Here is a 15,732-nt window from a genome sequence, read left to right as displayed (position 1 = left end):
ACAGGTGCTAATGATCATCAATTCAATATGTAGGTTGAAATACAATCATTAACTGAAACAGGAACAGCTGTGTAGGAGGAATAAAACTGGGTGAGGAACAGGCAAACTCAGCTAACAAGGTGGAGGAATGGGCCAAAATACCAGCAACAGTGTGTGAAAACCTTGTGAAGACTTACAGAAAACATTTGACCTCTGTCATTGCCAACAAAGGGTATATAACAAAGTATTGAGATAAACTTTTGTTATTGACCAAATACTTATTTTCCACCATAATTTGCAAATCAATTCATTAAAAATCCTACAATGTGATTTTCTGGATTTTCTTCCCTCATTTTGTCTGTCATAGTTGAAGTGTACCTATGATGAAAATTACAGGCCTCTCTCATCTTTTTAAGTGGGAGAACTTGCACAATTGGTGGCTGACTAAATACTTTTTTGCCCCACTGTATATGGGAACTCCTTCAAGACTGTTGTGAAGCTAGTTGAGAGAATGCCAAGCGTGTACAAAGCTATCATCAATGCAAAGGGTGGCTCCTTTTTTTGGTTACTACACGATTCCATATGTGTTATTTCATAGTTTTGATGTCTTCACTATTATTCTACAATGTTAAAAATAGTTTTAAAAAATAAAGAAAAACTTTTGAATTACTTTTTCCACATTTTGTTATTTCACAGCCTCTTTCTAAAATGGATTACATTAAAAAAAAAATGCTCAATCTACACATAATAATGATAAAGGGAAAACAGTTTTTATTTTTAAGTTAGCCAATTTATAAAAATTTAAAAAACAGAAATACCTTATTTACATAAGTGAGACTCGAAATTGAGCCCAGGTGCGTCCTGTTTCCATTGATCATCCTTGAGATGTTTCTACAACTTCATTGGAGTGGACCTGTGGTAAATTAATTTGATTTGACATGATTTGGAAAGGCACACACCTGTCTATACAAGGCCACACAGTTGACAGGGCATGTCAGAGCAAAAACCAAGCCATGAGGTTGAAGAAATGATCCGTAGAGCTGCAAGACAGGATTGTGTCGAGGCATAGATCTGGGGCTTGTTACTCGGAGCGAAGACAGGGGAACCCAAAAGCGGACTCAGATGCGGAAGCAGGGATGAATGAACCAAAATGTTTATTGTACACAGAGAGATATGGAGTGCAGAACCGGGGTAGCTCAGATGAGTTGCAGAAAACCCCGAAGTGTAGAGTGAGATTGGAGTTGACGGAGTTGAACAGGGTAAACCGGTCCTGAGGGGAATCCAAGGTGTTAGTGGTGAGTGAAATCCAGAGCAAGGTGGTTGGGTGGTGAGATGTGGTACAGGAGACAGGAGCCAGAGAGGTAACTGCAATGAGAGGACAAAACAGTGTAGGCAGGGAAACAAGCACAGCAGAGCTACAGGATCTTGATAATGAACAAAAGGCTAGGATAATAACTGACTGAGCAGAGATTACGATCTGGCAGAGTGGAAGTGGCAGGAATGCGTATATGTAGAGGTTTTGATTTATGGAACGAGTTGCAGCTGATAGGGATCTGCTCTGACTTAGCACACCTATCTCCAACCACACAATACGAGAGAGAGAGCGAGAGAAAGAGAGAGAGAGAGAAAGAGAGAGAGAGAGAGAACTGCAGGTCAAGAAGAAACCAGACGAACACCAGAGGGCGTAGCAAGAGCAGATGTGACAGTACCCCGCCCTCTACGGACGCCACCTGGCGCACGACCCGGTTTGTCTGGGTGTGAGGTATAAAAATCCTGTACGAGGGAGGGATCCAGAATGTGACGACGATCCCTCCTAGTCCACCAGATACTGCCAACCGCGGCCCCGACGGCACACATCCAAAAGCTGCCGGACAGTATAGGCAGGATGGTCGTTGATGAGCCGAGGGGGTGGAGGAGCAGCTGCAGGAGCGGACAGGGGACTGGAACAGACTGGTTTAATTAAAGATACATGGAAGGTGGGGTGAATTTTGTCTGGGAGTTTCAGATGAACAGCAGAGGGGTTTATGACATGATCAATTTCAAAGGGGCCAATGAATCGGGGAGCTACTTTTTCGATTCCACTTTCAGAGGCAGGTCCTTAGATGAAGGCCATACCCTTTGGCCTGGAGTGTAGACTGGTGCAGCAGCCTTAGATTTAGCTTTAGATTTGGTTCTGGCGGAGGCACGAAGAAGGGCAGCCCAGACCCTCCTCCTGGTGCGACCACAACTGCGCATGTGGTCCTGGACTGAGGGCACCGCTACTTCAACCTCTTGGACAGGGAACAAGGGAGGTTGGTAACCCAGAGGTCACTCAAAGGGAGACATACCTGATGAGGCGTTGATGAGGGTGTTGTGGGCATATTCCACCCACACAGCGTATAGCAGTTTCCAACTCCTGATTGGCCTGCTCGGTTTGACCGTTGGTCTGGGGGTGATATCCAGACGAAAGGCTGACCTAATACTCAGAGCTGTGCAGAAGGCTCTTCATACCTGGGATGTAAACTCGGGTCCTCTGTCAGAAACAATGTCACTAGGGATGCCATGCAGCCGCAAAACATGGGATACCAGCAGGTCCGCAGTCTCCCTCGAGGAAGGAAGCTTGGAGAGGGGAATGAAGTGAGCCGCTTTGGAAAATCGGTCAATAATAGTGAGGATGACTGAGTTACCATTCGGTGGGGGAAGCCCAGTGACGAAGTCCAAAGCTATGTGTGACCAGGGGCGACTGGGTATGGGAAGAGGACGAAGCAGACCAGATGTAGGTTTGGTGGAGGTTTTATTCCGGGCACAGACTGAGCAGGCTAAGATGAATTCCCGAGCGTCTCTCTCCATGGTGGGCCACCAAAATCGCTGATGCAGGCGACTGTACGGTTCATGCCAGGGCGACAGGTGAAGTAAGTAGAATGGGCCCATTGAAGAACCTCAGAACGAACTGAATCTGGCACAAACAGAGCCTTACAAGGACCGTTTCTAGGATCAGGCTGGTTCAGCTGAGCCTGACGAACACGGGACTCAATCTCCCAGGAGACAGCAGCAACGATGCAGGAGGATGGCATGATGGTTTCAGGCTCGGAACTTGTGTTGTCTGCGGTGAACTGACGAGAGAGGGCATCAGGCTTGGTATTCTTAGATCCGGGGCGATAAGTGAGTGTGAAGTATAATCTTCCAAAAAACAATGCCCACCTGGCCTGCCGAAAGTTCAGACGTTTGGCGGTCTGGATGTAGGCTAGATTTTTGTGATCCGTCCACACAATGAAGGGAAGGACTGAACCCTCTAACCAGTGACACCACTCCTCAAGAGCTAGCTTAACAACCAACATTTCCCGGTTGCCTACGTCAAAATTTCTCTCTGCAGGTAAGGATGTAGCTTCTGATCCGAGGGAGAACGTTGAGACAGGACTGCACCTACCCCGGTGTCGGAAGTGTCCACCTCGAGGATGAACTGGAGTTCTGGGTCTAGCTGGGTAAGGATTGGAGCAGAAGTGAAGCGGTGCTTGAGTTCCCTCAGGGGACCAGTGGAGTGGAGGTGGAGGTGAGAGGAGCTGCCAAATGAATGTAGTCACAGATGAATCGTCTATAAAAATTGGCAAACCCCAGGAAACGCTGTAACTGCTTCAGATTTGCGGGCACAGGCCACTCTGTGACTGCCCTAACCTTGGCAGGGTCCATTCGTAGCTGTCCTTGAGCAATAATGTAACCCAAGAAGGACACAGAGGAAACATGAAACTTACATTTCTCAGCCTTGACAAATAGCTTATTCTCCAATAGCCTTTGGAGAACTTAGTGGACGTGTTGCTTGTGAGCCTCAAGGTCCTTCAAAAAAATAAGAATGTCATCCACATAGACAAAAACAAAACGCCCAATGACATCCCTCAGGACATCATTAACCAGGCTCTGAAAAACAGCAGGGGCGTTAGTGAGAACAAAAGGCATAACCAAGTACTCGAAATGTCCAAGTGGAGTGTTGAACGCCGTTTTCCACTCGTCCCCTTCTCTGATGCGGACAAGGTGGTAGGCATTCCGGAGGTCCAGTTTAGTAAACACTGTGGCACCATGGAGGGGGGCAAAAGCCGAACTGATAAGTGGCAAGGGATACTTGTTCCTGACAGTGACACTATTCAACCCACCGAAGTCTATGCATGGCCTCAATGACCCATCCTTCTTCTTGACAAAGAAAAATCCTGCTCCCACCGGAGAGGAAGAAGGCCTGATATGTCCGACAGCAAGGGAGTCCTGGATGTATTCTTCCATGGTTTCTTGCTCGGGGCGAGAGAGGTTATACAACCTGCTACTAGGGAGAAGAGCTCCAGGCTGAAGCTCGATAGCACAGTCGTATGGCCAATGAGGCGGCCGAGATGGGGTGTGTTGCTTACTGAATACAGGAGCTAGACCCTGATATTCTGGAGGACCAGAAGACAGGTCTGGGGGTTCTGGAATGGACTGGGGTGCAGACAAGGCAGGAGGAAGGGCAGAATGTAGACAATTAGAATAACAAAAAGTGCTCCAAGTAGTAACCCTTCCGGTGGGCCAGTCAATCTGTGGGTTGTGTAGCTTAACCATGGATGGCCCAGAACCAGAGGTGATTTCCAGAGAGATGCAGGATAACAGGAACTGTTCGCTCCAAAACACGGAAGAGTAACTTTCCATTGAGAGCGTTGGCATCCGGAGGTGAATCGAGCAAAACAGGGTCCAGACCCAACTGATTAACAATCCCTCGGTCCAGAAAACTCTCGTCGGCGTCTGGATCGACGAGAGCAGGCAGAGGAAAAGCCTGGCTCTGCCTCACAAGGTTGGCCTCAAGCAGGGGTCTGGGAGATGATGGGCAGGTGATTTGGCTCAACAGTATATCTCCCACTACTGCTGAGCCCCCTCTTTTTGCTGGACGCAGGGAACAAGTGGAGACCAGGTGACCAACCTGGCCACAATATAGACAGCTCCTAGTACCTTTACGCCGCTGCCTCTCCTCTGGAGATAGACGGGTCCGGCCGAGCTGCATGGGTTCAGAATTAGAACCTGCCTGGTGATGTGATGCAGTCGGAGAAATTGAGCAAGGCACAGAAGCAGATGTTATGGGACATGCAACCCTACCTCCCTTCTCCCTCCGACGCTCACGGAGACGGTTGTCAATGCGGATAGTGAGAGAAATGAGTTCGTCAAGCCCATCAGGCTCCTCTCTGGACACCAACTTGTCCTTGAGGGTCTCAGTGAGTGCGTTCCGGAATGCTCCCTGAAGGGCCTCATCATTCCAGCCGCTCTCTGCGGCGAGGGTGCGGAAATCACATGCCATCTCAGTCACACTCTGAGAGCCTTGACGAAGGGACAGAAGTCATTTGGCAGCATCCTTTCCACAGACCGGGTGGTCGAAGACCTTCCTCATCTCATCAGTGAATCCACTGTAGGAGAAGCAGATAGATGACTGTCTCTCCCAAGAAGTGGCCCAGGAGAGCGCAGCTCCCCGAAGGCAGCCAATCAAAAAATAAATCTTGGCTCGTTCACTAGCATAAGAGTAGGGCTGTTGCTCAAATACTAGTGAACATTGTACAAGAAAGGCTCTGCAAATGCCAAGATTGCCATCATAATGCCCAGGAGTCGGAACAAAAGGCTCCCGGGGTGGAGAAGAGGAACTGGAGACAGGTTGTGAATTCTGGGCGGAGGTTCGGACCTGTAGGTCAGACACGCTCCGTGAAAAAGGCTCCGTGAAAACTTGATGTTCTCCAGCAGGGTTTTCAGGGCTTAGTCATGTTGCTCAAGAAGGGTGCCTAGACCAATAAGAATTTGGTGAAGAGTAGGGGAGTCTGCTGGGTTCATCTCTTGGCCAGATCGTAATGTTACGCGGAGCGAAGACAGGGGAACCCAAGAGCGGACTCAGATGCGGAAGCAAGGATGAATGAACCAAAATGTTTATTGTACACAAAGAGATATGGAGTGCAGAACCAGGGTAGCTCAGATGAGTTGCAGAAAAACCAGAAGTGTAGAGTGAGATAGGAGTTGACGGAGTTGAACAGGGTAAACCGGTCCTGAGGGGAATCCAAGGTGGTAGTGGTGAGTGAAATCCAGAGCACGGTGGTTGGGTGGTGAGATGTGGTACAGGAGAAAGGAGCCAGAGACAGAGTGGTAACTGCATTGAGAGGACAAAACGGTGTACGGCATGGAAACAAGCACAGCAGAGAAACAGGATCTTGATAACGAACAAAAGGCTAGGATAATAACTGACTGAGCATAGATTACGATCTGGCAGAGTGGAAGTGGCAGGAATTAGTATTTGTAGAGGTCTTGATGTATGGAACGAGTTGCAGCTGATAGGGATCTGCTCTGACTCCAGCACACCTGTCTCCAACCACACAATCAAACAGAGAGGGAGAGAGAGAGAGTACAGGGGGAGAACTGCAGGTCAAGAAGACACCAGACGAACACCAGAGGGTGTAGCAAGAGCAGATGTGACAGGGATGGGTACCAAAACATTTCTGCAGCATTGAAGGTCCCCAAGAACAGTGTCCTCCATCATTCTTAAATGGAAGAAGTTTGGAAGCACCAAGACTCTTTCTAGAGCTGGCCGCTCGACCAATAGGGGGAGAAGGGCCTTGGTCTGGGAAGTGACCATGAACCCGATGGTCACTCTGAAAGAGCTCCAAAGTTTGTCTGTGGAGATGGGAGAACCTTCCAGAGGGATAACCATCTCTGCAGCACTCCACCAATCAGGCCTTTATGGTAGTGCTCAGACGGAAGCTACTTCTCATTAAAAGGCACATGACAGCCCGCTTGGAGCCAAAAGGCACCTAAAGGACTCTCCGACCATGAGAAACAAGATTCTCTAGTCTGATGAAACCAAGATTGAACTCTTTGGCCTGAATTCCAAGCGCCACGTCTGGAGGAAACCTGGCACCATCCCTACGGTGAAGCATGGCTGTGGCAGCAAGATGCTGTGGTGTTGTTTTACAGCTGCAGGGACTGGGAGACTAATCAGTATCGACGGAAAGATGAACGGAGAAAGGTACAGAGAGATCCTTAATGAAAACCTGCTCCAAAGCGCTCAGAACCTCAGACTGGGGCGAATGTTCACCTTCCAACAGGACAACAACCCTAAGTACACAGCCAAGACAACGCAGGAGTGGCTTCGGGAAAAGTCTCTGAATGTCCTTGAGTGGCCCAGCCAGAGCCCGGACTTGAACCCGATCGACCATCTCTGGAGAGACCTGAAAATAGCTGTGCAGCAACGCTTCCCATCCAACCTGACAGAGCTTGAGAGGATCTGCAGCGACGAATGGAAGAAACTCCCCAAATACAGGTGTGCCAAGCTTGTAGCGTCATACCCAAGAAGACTCAAAACTGTAATCGCTGCCAAAGATGCTTCAACAAAGTACTGAGTAAAGGGTCTGAAAACATATGTAAATGTGATATTTCTGATATTCTATAAACCTGTTTTTGCTTTGTCATTATGGAGTATTGTGTGTTGATTGATGTTGGGGGGAAAAACAATTTGATCAATTTTATAATTAGGCTGTAACATTACAAAATGTGGAAAAGGTCAAGGGGTCTGAATACTTTCCGAATGCACTGTATATCTCAATCTTGAACAGGATTAGGCCTATCTATTTTCGATGCAATTTGTTTGGAATTGATGGAGAGAGAGAAAGAGTGAGAGAGTGCTAATGTGTGCACTGATGTAAAGCAGCGATATTCGAGTGATAGGCTGTTTTAAAACTCTGCAGCTGCAATTTAAAAAATGCACCTTTACAATCAAAAAATAAATTGACCCCCGCAAGCCAGATGAAGATGTGTAAATTGGACGTGCATTTAGTCCTTATATTACTGAGCATAGGCTATTCTGCAATAAATGTAGTCCTACCTTTCACAATAAAGAAAGTTACCATGATGAGCTGATACATGCATTGTGAACTGTGCTCCATACTGAGATGTGCTATCTGTCCGCATGCTAAGCGTTGATGATTGATCGTGCAAATAGCAGAGAGTAGGCCGTGGCCCATAGAGAAGCCAGATTGCGAAGAATTTAACAGTTCCATTTCACATCATGCTGTTCATCGAAATAATTTGTTATAATTGACTGGTTTCTCGCAGTTATTTATACCGGGTAAAGGGAGTGGGTTTGAGCGGGAAATCTCGGTAACCCGGTTCCCACTATTCAACCCAAAACTAGAACTAGAGAACTAGCTTCATTCAATCAGATCCTCTCATTGCCCTATCAAACACTGGAACATTGTGTTATCTGATGTTACACACATAAGCTCAATCATAAATATGATCATATCTCCTCTTTTTCAGATTAACTGTAAACGTCTCAGTTAAAGATGTTAAATGACTGGATCCCACAGATTAATTATAGTGCAAGGCAAAGCACTGTATTATTATTATTATTACTACTACTCAGTATTAGCCCTTTGACCCCCAATGTTGTTTGAAGATTGAAGATTTTCAGGTCTCTAGTGTGGATCAGGCCTGGTCTTGTCCTGCCTGAGAGAAAAAGGGGGGTGTTATCCAACGGACTGGTGGTACAGTCAGTACCTCTGAGGGTGAATAAAGGGGGTTAGGGCCTCTGGATTGGAGAGAGGAACAGACAGGTTGGGACTCGGAAAGAGACCCTCGGATGGAACACAAGACGAAACTACACACTTGTTTGTTCTCTGGGTTTGGAATCAGACTTTGATTGAATAGTGTTACGAAAGGGACCCGGTTTATCACAGGTCGGTTTCCGTAACTGCTCTGTAATATTGTTGTTTTAACCACAAAGTATTAACTTCTACTGCATGTTTGATCAAATCAAATCAAGTTTATTTTATATAGCCCTTCGTACATCAGCTAATATCTCGAAGTGCTGTACAGAAACCCAGCCTAAAACCCCAAACAGCAAGCAATGCAGGTGTAGAAGCACGGTGGCTAGAAAAAACTCCCTAGAAAGGCCAAAACCTAAGAAGAAACCTAGAGAGGAACCAGGCTATGAGGGGTGGCCAGTCCTCTTCTGGCTGTGCCGGGTGGAGATTATAACAGAACATGGCCAAGATGTTCAAAATGTTCATAAGTGACAAGCATGGTCAAATAGTAATCAGGAATAAATGTCAGTTGGCTTTTCATAGCCGATCATTAAGAGTTGAAAACAGCAGGTCTGGGACAGGTAGGGGTTCCATAACCGCAGGCAGAACAGTTGAAACTGGAATAGCAGCAAGGCCAGGTGGACTGGGGACAGCAAGGAGTCATCATGCCCGGTAGTCCTGACGTATGGTCCTAGGGCTCAGGTCCTCCGAGAGAGAGAAAGAAAGAGAGAAGGAGAGAATTAGAGAGAGCCAAGATTTTCAAAATGTTCATAAATGACAAGCATGGTCAAATAATAATCAGGAATAAATGTCAGTTGGCTTTTCATAGCCGATCATTAAGAGTTGAAAACAGCAGGTCTGGGACAGGTAGGGGTTCCATAACCGCAGGCAGAACAGTTGAAACTGGAATAGCAGCAAGGCCAGGTGGACTGGGGACAGCAAGGAGTCATCATGCCCGGTAGTCCTGACGTATGGTCCTAGGGCTCAGGTCCTCCGAGAGAGAGAAAGAAAGAGAGAAGGAGAGAATTAGAGAGAGCATACTTAAATTCACACAGGACACTGGATAAGACAGGAGAAGTACTCCAGATATAACCAACTGACCCTAGCCCCCCGACACATAAACTACTGCAGCATAAATACTGGAGGCTGAGACAGGAGGGGTCAGGAGACACTGTGGCCCCATCCGATGATACCCCCGGACAGGGCCAAACAGGAAGGATATAACCCCACCCACTTTGCCAAAGCACAGCCCCCGCACCACTAGAGGGATATCTTCAACCACCAACTTACAATCCTGAGACAAGGCCGAGTATAGCCCACAAAGATCTCCACCACAGCACAAACCAGGGGGGGGCGCCAACCCAGATAGGAAGATCACGTCAGTAACTCAACCCACTGAAGTGACGCACCCCTCCTAGGGACGGCATGAAAGAGCACCAGTAAGCCAGTGAATCAGCCCCTGTAATAGGGTTAGAGGCAGAGAATCCCAGTGGAGAGAGGGGAACCGGCCAGGCAGAGACAGCAAGGGCGGTTCGTTGCTCCAGAGCAACGTTGCTTGATCCCTCTGCCCACCCTGTTTTCCCCCAGGTGTATTTATGTCTGAATGTCTCATAGAAAATGGGGAAAGCATTTGCTCCATAGATCTTTGTTGACCACATGAAACATCTTTCCCATTAAAATCTGCTAGGCTGCTGGGCTCTGTTCCTGAAGCTTTCTGCTCTGCTCTGTCTGAGCTCCTCTCCTCTCAGGACTCAACATAAAAACTGTCCCCCTTACAGCACACATTCCTCAATCGTTTGCAAAAGGCAAACACAAAGCTTTGTCGTGGAAGAGTAACAGTCACGCAAGAGTAACAGTCGCACACAAACAACACAGACAACACAGAAACAGAGGGGCGAGTGATTGCCCAAGGTCGCGTCGGAGAGCCAGGCCCAGCCCAGGCCACCAGTGTTTTTCAATTATCCGCTTTTATTTAGTTCCCTCCCTCCTTCACTCTCTCTCTCTCACCCACAATTCCCCCTTCTTTCTTCACTCCCTCCCTCCCTCTTCTCCTCTATCCCTCCTTCCTTGTCTTCCTCCTTCTCTCCCTCCCTCCTTCTCTCCTTCAGTTCTCCCTCCCTCTCGTCACTCTCTCCCTTCTCTTCCTCCATCCCTCTCTAGGGCCCGGCCTGATTCTCTCTCATTGAATGTTGTTTTTATATGGCCACGGGAGGGAGGGATGCAGGGTGTGTGCAGAGGCATGTGGAGCCTCTTTTGAACTGCTCTGTGTAAACAGATGGAGGCCTTTATGTGATTAAGAGAAACATTCCCATAAAAAAATACATTTCCCTCCGTTTCCCTGTGCTCCTATCCCTTCAATTTCACTCCCTCTCGCTCTCCCTCTCTTTCATTAAGCCTCAGGCCTGGGCAGGGGCACGTTGAGCACTGGACGCCTAGTGGAAAGTAGAGTAAAAAGCTGCGTCACCCTAAAATGCTTCCCCTCAACAACAAACACTCAGCAGCATCTCTAAGAGGTTAGAGCAAACTAACAGTCAGGTCTTAATGCAATCTATGCTGTTATCCCTGCTCTGTGATTCAGAAAGAATTCTGGATCTGCTCTGCTGCTTGTCTCCTTGCTCTAGGTCAGGGGTTTTCAAACTTTGTCAGGCCCCCCCTTCCACATTGGGGCAACATCCCGCGGCCCCCCTGTGCGTCACGTCTATTTCTATGGCCACAAGCACTGTTCATGACAGAAACTGTTCACACCCCTCTTGTTGGTGGAGAGAAAAATGTGCAGGTTTAAAGCTTTTTTCCTGCAATTATACACCTTTTGTCACTGGGTGCAGAGAACATTTTGCGGTTTTAAAGCTACTTTTCTTGCAATTCTATACATTTTGCCATGTCTAATATGTATTCATGTGATATGTGAATGACTTAAACATTACAACAAAATCTATGAGCTAAAAAACCTACCTAAAAAACGTTAGCTGACGTGGGCTAGTTGATCTGGACATTTCTGACAAGTTTTAAATAAGGTATGCAATGACTGACATGACAAGAAAACTGATTATGCATTACCCAATTTCAGGAAGGGTGGGGGGCTCCTTTAATTTAATTATAAAAATAATATGATATGACTCGTTGCTGGTTTTGAAAATCTTTTAATCCTACCCTGTGATGTCACAGAGAAGCGTTTTTTAATGTAGTGGTAGAATACTGGAAGTTGGTGAAACTCCATGCTGTTTGGCCCCGCTAATGTTGATTTGTTGGGCGTTATTCCACTTATCTACTAACCCTCGTACAATAGCATGAAGCTTATGGCCTCGTAGGTGTTTTACAGCTTTCCAGCCTCTCTGCCCCTCTTCACTTGCCTCGTATATCGAGCGTGTGGGTGTGTGAGTGTCACTGCTGGGGCTGTCTGCCATTGGCGTGTAGGTTTTTATGTGTGTTTGCTCTGCAGAAAGACACGGCTCACAGCACAGCCTGTTCCAAGAGTGAATTCCTGGCGGCTTACAAAAGATGTTGAATGAGATGAGATGGAGGGCTCAGAACAGGAACGGAGAGAGGGAGGGGGACGAGGGTAGCTACAGGGTAGGGAAGAGGTTAGGGGGGTTAGTGTTGGACTGTAGGAGTAGTGGCAGAGGGAGGGAAGGGGATGAGGATAGCTGGCTAGGGGGTATCGGGGATTGGTGAATTATAGGAGGGGGGGCAGGCTCTTACTAAGAAGAAGGGAGGGGTGGCAAGCTCTCACTAGGACGGAGGGGGGAGGGAGACAGGTAGGGGTGGAGGGGGGACGAGAGGTGGCAGTCAGGCTCTCACCAACAGCTATGATTAAATAGCAGGATGCTCTATGAAAACAAGAACATTATCTGCCTCTTGAAAGGGCAGGAATGGCGCTCTAATTGGCTTCCCATTGGTGGGAGAGAGACAGCAGCATGGCCTCATCGACAGGCCTTGGACTGAGGTGGAGGCACACTGTCTACACCTCTACCCTTCGGCCCTAAGTGTGCACTTGTTCACTTCCCTTTATGGAGTGAAAAGGAAAGAACAGATATGATATATATGGTGGAAACTCCCTCAAGTCTAATCCATGCTTAAACCAATCCAATGTGTACACTTCCCAGAGAATCAGGGCACAGGAAGGATTCATCTCTCAGCATGGAGAATAAAACACTGTTTTTCCTTTCATCAGCTTGATAGGAATGTAGCAGACTAGTGTCTGGAATTAAATGTATTTCACCCCTCAAAGAGAACCGAAGGCTGGTCCTGGCAGCTGAGCCTCTTGATTGAGTGCAATTCAAATAATAAAGAGGGTTTATAAGTCTTCTGTGGGATTTTATGTTTCTTCACAGCAGAGATTTGAAAGTAGTTTGGAACAGGACGGCCTGTATGAAGGAGAGGAGAGAGAAAAGACTGATCTCTCTGTGTAGGAGGTATGGAGAGATGGAAGGATGAAGAAAGGTTACGTGTTTGTGTTCCAACTCAGATTAGAACAGTCAACAGAGAGAGGTATCAGGAGCATGGCTACTCTCCCTAAACTGACACTCACAGCCTCACACCAAAGTAGGATTCAGACAGGATTTGTTTTCTTTCAAAATACTTTGGGCATATTACGTGTTGTAGTAATAGTTGTATAGTAGAAAAATAGCACTAAAAATAAGAACAGTATTGGAGAATGTACATTAGCCTAATGCTTGTGCTGAGGTGGTACAGTCAGTGTCAGTGTCTGGTGTGGTCTGTCGTGTGAAAGGTCACATGGCTGTCTGTATCTGGGATGTGTTTAACAAGTGATAAGCTATCAGATGACAATGGCCTTTCTCTGTCACCTTGTGTTTTGCATTTCAAATCTATGTCACTGTACAGCCATAGCACAGCCAAAGACTGTAGCGTTGAAGGGAGAGAGAGAAACGGCAGGCAGCCAAGGAGAGGGAAGGATCAAAGAGGGAGAGAGAGGAAGGGATCAGAGACAGAAGGAAAGAGAATGAGTGGAAAAGAGGGAGGGAGAGGGAGAGAGTGAAATGATCCCATTGACCCCAGGGCTGTAACGCTAGATTAGAGCAGTAACCTCCCATACCTCCCATCCATACATACATACATACATAGTGTACGTACAGGTAACTGCCAAAATAAAGGAAACGCTTTAGTAAATTAGGGATACAAGTATATTGAAAGCAGGTTCTTCCACACAGGTGTGGTTCCTGAGTTAATTAAGCTATTAACATCCCATCATGTTTTGGGCAATGTATAAAAATGCCCAGTTGCCCATTATTTTGGCTACCATGGCTAGAAGAAGAGATTTCAGTGTATTTGAAAAAGGGGTCTCAAAGGAGCATAGGGGGTCTAAAGGGTGTGTGTGTGTCAGTCACCAGATCTCAACCCAATTGAACACTAATGGGAGATTCTGGAGCTCCAGCCTCCCCCTTCTCCCCCCAGCCATACCACTTCCAAGCCATTTAATGTCTGTATCTGGGATGTGTTTAACAAGTGATAGACTATCAGATGACAATGGTCTTTCTCTATCACCTTGTGTTTTGCATTTCAAATCTGTATCACTGTACAGCCATAGCACAGCCAAAGACTTTAGTGTTGAGAGGAGAGGGAGAAACGGCAGGCAGCCAAGGAGAGGGAAGGATCAAAGAAAGAGGGAGAGAGGAAGGGATCAAAGAAAGAAGGACAAATAAGTAGTGAGAAAGGGAGGGAAAGAGAGAGAGTGAAATGCTCCCATTGACCACGTGGGTAGAACACTAGAGCAGAGAGCAGAGGCATAACTATCCATACATGCATACATACCTAAATACATATGTACGTACGTACTTACAGTAAACTGCCAAAATAAAGGAAACACTTTAGTAAATGAAGGATTCAAAGTATATTAAAAGTAAATGCTTCCACACAGGTGTGGTTCCTCAGTTAATTAACCTCTCAGGGATATGTGGGACGCTAGCGTCCCGCATGGCCAACATCCAGTGAAAATGCAGAGCTCCAAATTCAAATAAATTACTATAAAAATGTTACTTTCATGAAATCACACATGCAATACACCAAATTAAAGCTACACTTGTTGTGAATCCTGCCAATGTGTCAGATTTCAAAAAGGCTTTACGACGAAAGCAAATATACCAAAACACAGCTTGAAATACACCAAAACACAGTTTAGCTTGTTGTTAATCCACCTATCGTGTCAGATTTTGAAAATATGCTTTACAGCGAAAGCAATCCAAGCGTTTGTGAGTTTATCAATCACTAGACAAAACAGTAAGAACAGCTAGCCTCAAATTAGCTTGGTCACGAAAGTCAGAAATGAAATAAAATGAATTGCTTACCTTTGATAATCTTCGGATGTTTGCACTCACGAGACTCCCAGTTACACAGTAAATGTTATTTTTGTTCGATAAAGATTAGTTTTATAACCAAAAAACGCCATTTGGTTTGCGCGTTATGTTCAGAAAACCACAGGCTCGTTCCGGTCCTGAAAGGCAGACGAAAATTCCAAAAAGTATCCGTAATGTTTGTAGAAACCTGTCAAACGTTTTTTATAATCAATCCTCAGGTTGTTTTTAACATACATAATCGATAATATTTCAACCGGACGGTAACCTATTCAATACTACAGAGAAAGAAAATGTCGAGCTACATCATCTCGCTCATTTTTCAAAATAAAAGCTTGAAAGTATGTCTAAAGCCTGGTCACAGCCTGAGGAAGCCATTGGAAAAATAATCTGGTTGATACCCCTTTAAATGGAGGGGCAGGCAACGGAACAGGGATTTTTCCAAATAAAAGGCACTTCCGGGTTGGATTTCCTCAGGTTTTCGCCTGCAAAATCAGTTATGTTATACTCACAGACAATATTTTGACAGTTTTGGAAACTTTAGAGTGTTTTCTATCCTAATCTGTCAATTATATGCATATTCTAGCATCTGGACCTGAGAAATAGTCCGTTTACCTTGGGAACGTTATTTTTCCAAACATAAATATTCTGCCCCCTAGCTGAAAGAAGTTAAGAACAAATTATTATTTACAATGACCACCTACCTGGTTGGGGGTAGTGATGGGGAGGGATATCGATACAGTTACATATCGAAATATTATTTTTGGACTATATTATATCGATATTTGACTCCAAGTATCGATTTGTATGTTTTTTTTTAAAGTATTATTATTTTGTATTATTTTTGCTACTGTAGGTAGTGTTAGATAGGGCTAGTCGGCTGGTATCTGCACCAAAACTCC

The 15,732-nt window shown here is 46.1% G+C and overlaps 1 protein-coding gene across 1 annotated transcript in view; it reads left to right on the top strand.

Moving 5' to 3' along the window:
- Positions 1 to 15,732, top strand: part of LOC139582842 (E3 ubiquitin-protein ligase RNF43-like) — a 207,775-nt gene that overhangs the window by 157,848 nt on the left and 34,195 nt on the right. The window lies entirely within an intron of this gene.

The sequence above is a fragment of the Salvelinus alpinus genome, chromosome 1, assembly GCF_045679555.1.
Source record: "Salvelinus alpinus chromosome 1, SLU_Salpinus.1, whole genome shotgun sequence".
Taxonomy (NCBI): Eukaryota; Metazoa; Chordata; class Actinopteri; order Salmoniformes; family Salmonidae; genus Salvelinus; species Salvelinus alpinus.
The sequence above is the reverse complement of the archived record's forward strand: the minus strand, read 5'-3'. Positions and strand labels throughout refer to the sequence as shown.